Below are 12,726 nucleotides of genomic sequence, written 5' to 3'. Positions count from 1 at the left end.
GAACATTGATGTCTATTTACAAGGTAAATAGATAGATCATATATTTGAATATATAAATAAGTATCAGATATCTAAAATGCATGAGGAAGATTCATAAGTTTTCCCAATGGATCAGGCACTGATCAGGTATAGGGTCATTAAGTTGTTGATTCATACTTGGTTTTCATCCACTTTCCCCCACCTACATAAAATCAAAATCAAAATCATCTTTACATTTTATGTTAAAAGACCTAGATAAAATGCCCTCACTCAAGTTTTGAGATTCATAGATCTGCATTTAGCTACTGTAGATTGATGTTATTTCATGAGTTATTAGGAGAAATAAGGGCTTGTATCTACTTAATAGATTCAGGGATATGTTTTGCACTAGTACAGTATCAATTGAATCTCAAGTCCACCCGCCTAGGTTCAGCAGAGCCTAAAGTAGAAGAAGGGTCATGCCTTATAGTTGGCCCTGTGTCTAAAATGATATGTTGATAATGGGAGTTAGCTGCCCCTAGATGTGTCATATTCTCATGGGGATAATTGAAAACCCTCCAGCGGTTTCAAACACCAAAAAAATGGCGAGTCCGCATGGGAGTTGTGTTGAGATTCATGATAGACAAACCTTGAGAATTTAAAGGAATTCAACACAACAGAAGGAATTACATGGAGAAAGCTTTTGTACAGCAGTAAGTTGATGTGTTTAGTCCATTTCCTTACTAAATTTTTATGTTCCCCAGTAAGCTTTATTCATAATCAGCAATGTGTTGAGAAACTGGATGTAAATTGTGTTCTATGACTATTATAAGTCTATCTTCAATCAGTTCAGTTTGCAAGAGCTGTTGAGAAAGTCTAGAGTCAAGAAATGATTTATAAAGTGTATTTTCTTTTCAAGATGTTAGTGATCTACAAGTTTTTCTTACATTGAAGGTCTGGTTCAAATTTGTCAAGTGGCAAATTATGTTTTATTTCTCACATGAGTGAGTGGCGACTCTCAAATCTCTGTACCAGTTTGTTCCTGGTTGATTTCATTGCAAAATTTTGAAGGACTTTTAGTTGTATGGGAAGATCTAAAGTTTTTGATAAATTCTTGGAAAGGAAGTTTTAAATTCTTTATAAGTTATGTGGTTGCTTGTATCTACTAAATAAATTCATTTCAAAGGGTGAATCACTATTGTGGTTTCATTTTCCTCTTCAAGGAGGTGGTGACTCTACAAAGGATCAGATTAGTGGTGTGAAGGTTTCCATGTTTGCACCAGGCCAGTCAGTAGATCAAAGGTTTTGTACAGCAACACATAAAGGTATTTTCAATTTTCATATATGTGCATTTTGCGAAAATTGAATGATAGAAATGGTTGCCTCCATCCTGTGTTTCAGCACTAAGAAACAGACGTAGGATTTTTTTAAAAGGTTTAAAGAAATGGATTCTGAGTTTGGATATCAATATGAGTTAGAAAATCTTCGTGCAGAGATTTCTAGATTAGAAAGAGAAGATCATGATAATCTGGTTGCCATATTAAGAAGTAGAATTGGTGATGTTGAGGGTCTTGATGGATTGCAAATTTACATGAAGTTCAAATCCACAGTCATGGATCTTCATGAGTCCTGTAGACCATAGAAGTCTTCATGGCCAATGTTTCTCTTAGAAATTTTTACACTGCATTCGGTTGATTGGCCAGAGGAGGCAAGATTCCAAAAGATTATTAAATTTCATGATATTATCATAGAATTTGAATGTGAGTTAAAGGCTATTGAGTCTAATGTTAGTGAATGTGATCAATCTGTTCAAGATGATATAGAAAATTAAGAGTCTTAGTTTTATGAATCAGAGGATAGTAATCAGCAGTTTGATAATATGCATAATGTCAGTTCATCTTCTTATGGTGATGAGTATACAAAAGAAGAATAGTGTAGTAGAAATGATAATATTTCTTATAATGATGAATGTGTTTGTGTTGAGATGCCAGTTGTTGAGGTGTTGTCTCAGGAAGAAGAATTATGTGGTGATCAAAATTTTGATCTTTCAGAATATATTACTAACAAGTCTGCTGTTACAAATTTTTCAAGCTGTCCGGATAATGATCTAAGCCAAGGAGAACAAACTAGGGACCAAATCTTGCTAAGTGTTGATGAGATTTCTGATTTGTTGGCTCACAATTTTGAAAGATATGCTAACCAATCTAAGGATGCTTGTGTTTTGACATGCTGTGCAAATTCATGTGGTGAAGTCATTTTCCTTAAATATGATGTTGAGAAAGATGTAGTTTTAGAATGTGCTATGTCAGGTTTGCGAGGTGTATGTGATAGTAATTTGTATGTCAATACACATAACGACTTCTATGATGAGAATGAAAATAGAGAGATAAGAGTTGTTGCTGATTCAATGTTTTCCTATTTTCATAAGGCTGAGATAAGTTCAGATAGATCATGTGATAAGAGAAATAGTAATGAAACAGTTTATCCTAGTGAGCTATTTGAGAAAGAATTAGATATGGATCAATACATTCTAGGAATGCAATTTCATGATAATTCTTGTGATTTGGGATCTAATCATTTGCTGGAATATGAAGAAAATGCAGCATATATTTCGTCTCATATATGGTGTACTAATGTTGCAAGTGAGGATAAATCAGATTTTCCATACTCTTCATATTCAGAGGCACAAGGTGAGTTACCTTTTGATTCATGTAACTCGTTCAATGAAGTAGAATATCAAGCTTTTGTATTTTTGGTTGAAGGAATCCATGACTCAATCAGTAGTGATTAGTTTCATTTTCAGTCTGATGTTGGTTATTATGATCACGTTGATTCATATTTTCATAGTGAGCAAGGTGTGGAAAGTTTGTCTGATTTTTATATGCACTATGAAGATGATGATAGTAGTTTTGTTTTGCCTAACAAAGTAATTGAAAGTGTTGATATGATGGGTGAAACAAATAAGGATGAGAGTTTCAATTTTCCTTAGGAGAATGTAAATAAAAATAAGGTGTATGATAGAGGTAAAAAGTTCTAAAACTTTTCAGTGGCATGGGGCCATCACTTGTACATAGTTAAGAGTAGTTTCTCTATTTTCAATAAAGTTGTTCAAGAGAAGTTTGTGTAGTCAGGTGTGTGGTTTGCTTCACCCAGAGATTTGGAATCTTGCCATACCCACAGGGGGCATGCATCCCCAAATAGAGCCACTGTTGGAACAAAAAATTGCATGCTTCATTTTTAGTCCCATTTTAAAGTTTTGAGAAATCAAGCCCCATAAATTCAAATGTACCCGACTGTACCTATGAGACCTAAGAGGTGTTTAATGCTTCTAACACCTTCCATTTAGTGCATCCCTGTCTTTCATGATGATAACTTGTCATTCTGAGCCATTTGGCAAAGTCTTGTTTTGAGTTGGTGCCAAATCTGCATTTTACCCCAAGTGTTAGACAACGACAGGAGGCTGTGTTTGCATCTGAATATCTCGCACCCAGAAAGGTTTTGTGACTTTCCACTTTGAGAGTGTCTAGTGTCCATATCTAAGAACCTATGTTTCATATTTTGAGTCATTTTGAGTCCGTTTGACTAGGTTTTGAATCCCTCAAAGTTGGTTAGTTACTGTTTTCATGTTTTCACAAAATATTCAAAATTCTGGGAAGCCCTATTTGACGAGTAATAACTTTTGACCAGTTGATCCAAATGTTGAAATTCCTATTGTACTATATTTTAGGTGTCAGAGACTTGTTATATTTCAAGTTTCATATCATTAAGAATTTGTTTGATAAGTTTTCAAGCGTGATTCCAAATGGAATTTTTGACTTTTTGCTAGTGTCAGTATTTGTAGATTGATTGGAAGCCCTGTTTGTGAAGTTATATCTCCTGATCCGTGATTGGTCAAGTCAAATGGATTGTACCCCTATGTTGTCCTCTGGAAATAATCCAAGTGTGTCAATTTTTAAGTCATAAAAAATCCATATGGACACTTTTCAAGGTCAATTATATTCGCAAAAAATGTTTTCTCTCAGTGCTTTTAATTTTGTAAAATCTAGATAGCCAACTTTAGATGCTTTCCAAATTTGACCTGTGATTCTTCGTGAGCCCAAATCACATAATCATATTGTCCTCATGAGAGAGAACTAATGCCCTAGTCTTTGTCTTCCCATGCATCCATTTTCCCAGTTTTCAAAGCCAAATCCGAATCCAGTTTGTTGTTTTCTGACTTATTTACTTGTAGGTAATTCTGAGAAGGCAACTTTGATGGTGAATATCTTTTGACTGGAAATTCATCATAAGATGAAATCTGATAGGGTGAACGTATGCAAAGCAGAGATTCAGTGTGCCAATTTTCAAAGCTCGGTTAGGTGTTTGGATAAGTTTTTAAGGCTAGTCAACGGACCTTCTCGCACCAAATTCACAATTTGCAAAAAGATGTATGAAAGAAACATGGGGATATGAAATCCTAGATTTTGAGAGTGTGGAGCCTGATGAAAAGGATGTACATGATGTTACCTATCCTGAAGAAGATATGGATGATGATAGTGGAATTTCTCAAATAGAAAAGAAGCACCAAAGTACAAACAACTTATTGCCATCTGTGGTGGAAAGGTGATCTTAATCCACCTATTGATAAGAAGATCCACCATGATATAACAATACCACTACCTCATTATTTCATATCTATTAGCCATATTCCTATTTAACTAGAAATCAATTGAGCAACAATTGCAACAATGAACCTATTATCAAAGCATTTGAGAGAGGATTGCGTGCAATTCAATTGGGTGTTGATAGCAGTATCAAAGGACACTCATTTTGTTGGTTTTAAAGAAGCAGCTCCATGTGACATTGAATAGGAAATGGAAGATGTTAAGATGCAATCAAGGGAAAATCCAATCCATGCCTCCTAATAGGAAACACCACACCCAAAAAAAGAGAAAAACATGGCCAAGAAAAATGAGTGAATTTAGAAGCTGTGAGCATGGAGTGCAGCCCAAAGTTTTAAGCAAGAGATCTGTAATAGTGGGAAGACCACAAGAAACAGTGCCCACTAAGCAGAGGGATCAGTGTATTGAAAGAAATCATAGTCAATGCACTAGACAGAGAAACACCCTACGGCTGTTAAAACAATGGAGAGCACCCCACGCCAGTATGGAAGTTGCCCATATGAATAGTAGCAGCCACACATTCTCAGCAAGGTACCCACAAGGAAGGAAAGAGTTCTCACACTAAATCAAAGGTGAAGACACCTAGAGCAAGCAATGGACACATTGAAAGAAGAAAATCTATGCCATTAAGAGAAGCCTGAGCCTAGGCAGCTAGAAGCAACTCCAGCATCAGCAAAGAAATATCATGGATAAAAGAAGCCATGACAGCATATAAAATAGAGCCAACGCATTGAAGTTTATTCCCATATTGATTATGTGTGATTTTTTTCAAGTTTTTAAGTACAACTCATTGCAAGGCTATTGTGTCTTAAAGACACACAATTTTTGAAAAGACTTGGCCTGGTGTGTGGGGCCCATGGGTCAGCGGTCGTATTTATTTTGTGACTTGCGAAATGTCAACCATAACGTAAGAGCGTATGAAAATTCCAAAAGTGTCACGATCTTACACCCAACGTATGATCGTAAATCAAAAATTAAAAGCCTCTAGTGTTATGAAATGTGAAGCCCAACATATGCCTGTAAGACAAAATTCAATGCCTTACGCTGCTCCGCTTGCAAATTTACTCGCGTGAGAGTGTAAACAAATTTTTTGAGCTTCTTTGGTGCTACATTCAAGGCTGTAAGAACATAAAGGGAAATTTTTAGCGTAAGGACGTGAGGCAAATTTCAAAAGGCTTCGGTCTTACATTTCTGAGGCAACGTAAAGGCGAAAATGGAATTGTTAAAGGGTCTCGCACTTACGTTCAAGCTCGTAAGAACGTAAAGGGCATCCTTTAGCATGAGAACGTAAAGAAAATTTCATATGCTCATGATCTCATGGGAAATGAGAACATTGTGGATAAAGGGAATTAATTAATTATTAATTAATTAATATTTTCAAAAGTCACAGGCAATCAGGATCTGACACATGGCGACAATAGATTGAGGAAGACAAAAAAGTGGAAATTCAGATGATTTCAAATGCATGAATGGATTAAAATAAAAAATTGAAATATTTTGAATTGTTATATAGTGCAAACTATATACTTTTTAAAAAAATTCATTTTAAATGTTCTGATTTAGTCATGGAGGCCTATTTTTCAAACTATCATAACAGGGGTGATTTTTATCAGAAATGGGCAGTGTAGTATACCGTTGGAACCAAGAGAACCTAAAATTTCCATATCTATATTTTTTTTTGCATAGGTGCTTCCTGGTTCAAATTATAGGCCAGTTTGTGAAATCTAGGGCATTGGCAATAGAACAAGATGAAATCATCATGAATCATCAGAATTTGTTGCAGGATAGTTTTGAAGGTTTGTTGCAATCTAAAAGTGAAGAAAATCAACTTGGGGTTGTTTTCTTGTCTTCTCAAGACCATTTTAACTGATTTGTTACTTTTCCCCGAGTTCATTTTTACACCAAAATTAGTTACTTTTATCATCATCAGATTTTGAGATATTTTGATGCCTTTGAGAGGTGGAATGAAGAGGATATGATATGCAGTTATAGAGAGAAGTTAGAAAGAAGCTTTGATTCTTCTTGGGAAGGATTTCTGAATAGACACATGTCAGTTGCAAAATGAATCCAAAAATTGCTTCATCTTTATTTATGCTTCCTTCTTCTCTTTTGTAAGGGTTGGAAAATTTGGAAAGTCTCTGGAATGGAAACACTTGGCAGAATTGGCCTTGGAATTGATGAATTCTAAATGGAAGATCTTGGATGTGCTGGTTTTAGACCATGAAGCTATGCTTTGGCTATGATACCCCTTTCCCATCCCATCAGCTTCTCATTCCCACCATTTTCTCTCTTGTATGACAACATATCTTATTGTACAGTTTGGTTTATTAGGTGATTTGTGAGTTAATTTCATGCATTTTCATGTATTATTTCAAGGAAATAAATATAAAGAACAACAAGGGTTTAGTTTTAGTTTAAATCTTGTCTCCATTTTTAGTTGAGCTATGATATTTTATGATCTTTGAACAAAGAGCCTAGGTCATAGTTGCAGTCCCTTAAGGCTGTATGTTGTTTCATTGTTGCTGATAATTCAAGGAATTGTGTAAATGCTTCATAGAGTCAACAGGGTTGCAGATTTATTGAGAAGGATATCAAGTAAGAATGAGATTTAAGTTGAACATTGATGTCTATTTACAAGGTAAATAGATAGATCATATATCTAAATATATAAATAAGTATCAAATATCTAAAATGCATGAGGGAGATTCATAAGTTTTCCCAATGGATCAGGGACTGATCAGGTATAGGGTCATTAAGTTCTTGATTCATACTTGGTTTTCATCCACTTTCCCCCACCCACATAAAATCAAAATCAAAATCATCTTTACATTTTATGTTAAAGGACCTAAATAGAATGCCCTCACTCAGGTTTTGAGATTCATAGATCTGCATTTAGCTACTGTAGATTGATATTATTTCATGATTTATTAGGAGAAATAAGGGCTTGTATCAACTTAATAGATTCATGGATATGTTTTGCTTTGGTACGGTATCAATTGAATCTCAGGTCCACTCGCCTAGGTTTAGCAGAGCCTAAAGTAGAATAAGGGTCATGCCTTATAGTTGGCCCTGTGTCTGAAATGATATGTTGATAATGGGATTTAGCTGCCCCTAGATGTGTCATATTCTCATGCGGATATTTGAAAACCCTTCAGCATTTTCAAACACCAACAGACCAATTGAAGTGAAAATCTACAAAGGAGATAAGCTCATTATGCTTCTTGTTGATGATTATTCTAGAATGATGACAGTTATTTTCCTAAAACAAAAATCTAACGTTTTCCAAATGTTTAAGTGGTACTTAGCAAGAGTTGAGAAGGAAATAGGTAAATGTCTAAATTTTTTTAGGTCAGACAGAGGAGGAGAATTTACATCAAATGAGTATGAGAATTTTTGTAATGATAAGGTATCAAAAGACATACATCTACTTCTAGAACCCCCCCACAAAATGGAAATTTTTAAACGAGGAACAAGTTTGTAATGCACTATTCTAGGACACTCATGATGGAGAAAAGTGTTGCTTTGAATTACTGGAGAGAAGTTGGAATCACAACTGTCTATACCTTGAACCATGTACAACTCAAGAAAGGTACTCATTCAAGATGTTGTAAATCAAGTTACAAATCAACAACAAGTTTCAATGACTACTAAGTCACATACTATAAATGTCAAGTTGCACTCAGGAACTAAGTTGCATTTAGATGTTAAGTTATAGAATGAAGTTGAGGCACATTTTGATTCTAAGATTAGTGTATATGCTGAAATACCTAATAAAGATGTACATAGTGACTCTAAAATTAACAAAGAAAATGAAGAAACTAGAGCTGAACCAAGATTTTTCAAATATGTCAAGAGACATCATCCTGTTGCACAAGTAATTGGAGACAAAGATGTTAGACCAATGAAAAGGAACAAGTTGAGTAATGATACATGCTTGCTGAGCATGAAAGAACCCAAAACAATAAAAGATGCCTAAGAAGATGCGGACTAGAGTAAAGCCATGGAAGAAGAGATTGACCAAATTGAGAAAAATAAAACATGGACCCTAGTTCCTAGACTAGAAGACAAAAATGTGATTGGTACCAAGTGGGTATACAAAAATAAGCTAGATGAAAATAGTGAAGTCACAAGTAATAAGGAAATATTATTCTATAAAGGATATGCACAACAAGAAGGAATTGACTATAGATAAAAAATTTCTCTTGTTGCTAGATTGGAAGGAGCAAGAACTCTACTTTCTTATTCTACATAAAAAAGTTTCAAAGTTTATCAAATGGATGTTAAATTTGCATTTTTGAATGCTATATTAGAGGAAGAAGTTTACATAGAATATCTAGAAGGATTTGTTGATATTAATAATAAGAACATGGTATGTAGACTACACAAAGCTCTATATGGTTTGAAATAAGCACCAAGAACATGGCATGAGAAACTTCATAATTATCTTGTGAAGATTGGATTTTAAAGGACTAATGATAACAAAAATCTATACATGAAGATAGAGAATGGAAAAGGTATTTTTTTACCTAAATTTTTTGTTAATAATATCATATTTGGAGGTCAAAATGATTTATGCAAGGCTTTTGCAAATGAAATGAAGTAAGAATTTGAGATGTCTATGTTTGGAAAGATCAATTTTTTGTGGGTTTGCAATTACATCATATGGAATATGATATATACATCACTCGGTCAAAATATGTCAAGAAGATACTAAAAACTTTTGAATTGGAGGATTCCAAACCAGCAAGTACACCTATGGTGACAGGACAAAAATTGTCAAAGAATGATGATTTAGCTGAGGTGAATCAAATATTATATAGGTCTATGATTAGAAAATTACAATATGTAGTACATAAAAAACCTAATATTGCATTATCTATAGGGATAGTTGTAAGATTCTCTTCTAATCCTAGGAAAAATCATTTGATGGCTATAAAGAGAATAATGAGATATCTAAAAGGAACATGGTCTATACTACAAGAAAAATGAGAAATTTGAATTAAAAACCTACACTGATGTTTATTGGGTTGGAAAAATTGATGACAGAAAGAGCACCAGTGGATTAGCATTTTTCTTAGGCAAAAGGCCAATTACATTGACTAGAAAGGAATAAAACTGCACTTTACAATCTACTGCTAAAGCTGAATATGTTGCTGCTACTATAAATTGTACAAACATTGTATGGATCAAAAAACTACTCAAAAGTATGAAGAAAGAGATCACTGAACTAGTGATACTTTATTGTGATAATACAAGTACTATAAATATATCAAAGAATCTTGTGATGCACATAGAGACCAAGCATATTGCAATCAAGTATCATTACTTGAGAGAATTAGTTCAAGATAAATATGTGAAGATGAAATATGTTAACACAAAAGAAGAAATTATTGATATCTTCACAAAAGAATAACCTAAGGATGCTCATGAGTATCTAAGAGGTAAACTAGGGGTGATACCCCTATCAAAGGATGTCTAAGTAACAAAAGGAGTGTGCTACATCAAACAAGATAATTTCCATATGCTACAAATTGATGTAGAGGATCTTGCTTTAGTAGCTACCTGAAGTAATCAAAGAGTTGAAACTCAAAATTAGTCACAAGCAAGGTGATACATGAGAAAGTAAAGAAGTTGATATCTACATATTAAGATGAAATACAAGGGAGAAATTCTAACATACACTATGAGAGAGATCTACCTAATAAGAGGGAGATAAATATAGAAGGGAGATGCAAGAAGTAATTTAGACGGAGTCATAAGGATGAATTAATTGTTGATTATCTGTTGATCAAACAACATAGAATTTTTTAACCTATTCAAAAGATGAAAATTACTAATAGAGTTAGAGATTTCAATACAAGGAATTATTTTATTTTTGGTATTTTATTGGTCTTACTATTTTAACAAAGATAGTTTGTTTGATCAGTTTGGTTTGCCATCAATGCCAAAGAGGGAGATAATTAGAGAAGGAGAATGTTGAAACTAGATTGATACAAGTATGATAGATGTATTTCAATCATTATTTTGTCACTGATGTCAAACCTACTATTTTTTTACTAAGACAACTACTTATATGATTTAAGTACTATTACCTATTTGATTGATGAAGAGGATTTGATCAAAAAATGTAATAATAGCACCTAGAGGAAAGGTTAAATTATGATATGAAAAAAAATACAAGAATCAGCTAAGATATTGATATCATAGTGCATTGATAATCTACTTAAGGTTGCAAAGGATGGTTACACTAAGAAAGTTTAGAAGAACAAGTTATTTAAAAAGTTTGTTTGCCAAACTTGACCAAATAAATCATAGGTGCTAGGAAAAGTTAATGCAAGCCAAGTAGAAAATTAGATGGAGTTAAGTAAAAGATCATTTTAGTGTATGCCAAGAAAAATAGTGGATGCCGAGTAAAGTTTAGTTGATGTTGAGCACTAGTAAACTTTAGTTCATGTCGAGTGATTTTTTAGAGGATGTTGAGAAACATAGCATGTTCCAAGTATCAGAAGCTAGTTAATGTAGCTCATGTCAACATTATTAGAAAGATTTTGAATTTGATGGATATGAGACGACAAGTTTGTTTTCTTCGATTGTGTGAACTAGGTGGAAGATAGGATTGATGAGATGGTGCCACAAAATTCATGGTAAATCATTTTGAGGCAAATTCAAGGAATATTGAAGGAGAAATTTCTAGAAGTGATATGAAATGAGGGGTAGATTCATTGAATCCTACCTAATCTATCCTAACCTAAATTGGATGATGGAGAATGAATGGAAAATGATCTTGATTCTCTATTTATAGGGATGGCTAGTTAGAACCAATGGTTGTCATGTGCGAGAAACCAAGGAAGACAAGGAGTCTAGGGTTTTACTTCAACAAGTGACCTAAGTGAAGAGTATGCATTGGCATGTTAAGAAAGAAGGCTTAAGGGTATGGATGCTTGAATGGTGAACAAGCTATTAGAACTACAATACGTGAAAGCCAAGTAGAATGGAGGACTAAAACATAGATCTGTAATCTACAAATGGAGTTGTAAGTTGTTATCAGATAAAGCCTTACTATTACTCTCTAATAATTGTATTAGTCTAGGGTAAATCCTTTGTATTAAGGTTGACCTAACAGTCATTTGTAAATCCTTTAACCGAGTGTCATTCCAAGTGAATGGTCTAAAGTCCTCTAACAAGGCTCACTCCCAATAGGCTAATTGAAATCCTTTAGAAGGGTCACATTTAATAGTGCATATTGTAACCTTTAACAGTGTTGGACTTTCATAGGACATCACTTTAGAAGAGTGAAAAAGAGTACCATGTTACTAGAGGTTTTTCCCAAATTGGGTTTCAATGTAAATCATTGTATTAAGTGTGTTACTAAATATGTTATGTTTCATGTTTACATTTGGATCAGTGCAAGAAGTTGGGTCTCACTTTTGGCCAAAAAGTGGAAGTGTTTTTCCTGTTTCTAAAATATATTCTCAATTAATGCCAAAATTTGAGCTATTTAGAGATTAAATATAAAAAAAATTTAGAAATAAAAATGGTAGTGCCTGAGATCTTTCTTTTGAATATTTAATTTATTTGTATACCCATATGATAGAATTTTTTTTGGTATGGATCTCTAAAACCCACTTTTCAAAATGCCTATTTCAGGACCATACCACACTCGTCTATTGACACCATAATTTGACACAACTAAATGAATTTTTGTGAATCATTTTAAATGAAGTTATCTGACACACCAAAGATTGATGAGAATATTTTTCTTGAATTTTTTAATGAATTTTTTATTGATGATAAAGTTAATTTCTAAAACCTCTCATGTATAGACACCATAATTTAATCAAAATTTTATTTTATTTTATTTAAAACTTTAAAAGAATTGTATGAGGATTGATGACATGTAATTTAATTTGCAAAATATGAAAAATTTAAAAAGTTATTAAAGTTTTAGTGAATGTCGCTATTTAACATTTAAGAGATACTTTTGATTAATAAATAATGGAAAAATAGAAAATGAACTCAAACGCTATAAAATTTACATTTTTGAAATTGGAACAATAAGACCTATAATGGGTTTTTGTTTTGTTAAAAAAATCAATGGGGACAAATA

Source organism: Cupressus sempervirens, chromosome 6, assembly GCF_028749045.1.
Source record: "Cupressus sempervirens isolate cs-2001-9-10 chromosome 6, ASM2874904v1, whole genome shotgun sequence".
Taxonomy (NCBI): Eukaryota; Viridiplantae; Streptophyta; class Pinopsida; order Cupressales; family Cupressaceae; genus Cupressus; species Cupressus sempervirens.
The sequence above is the reverse complement of the archived record's forward strand: the minus strand, read 5'-3'. Positions refer to the sequence as shown.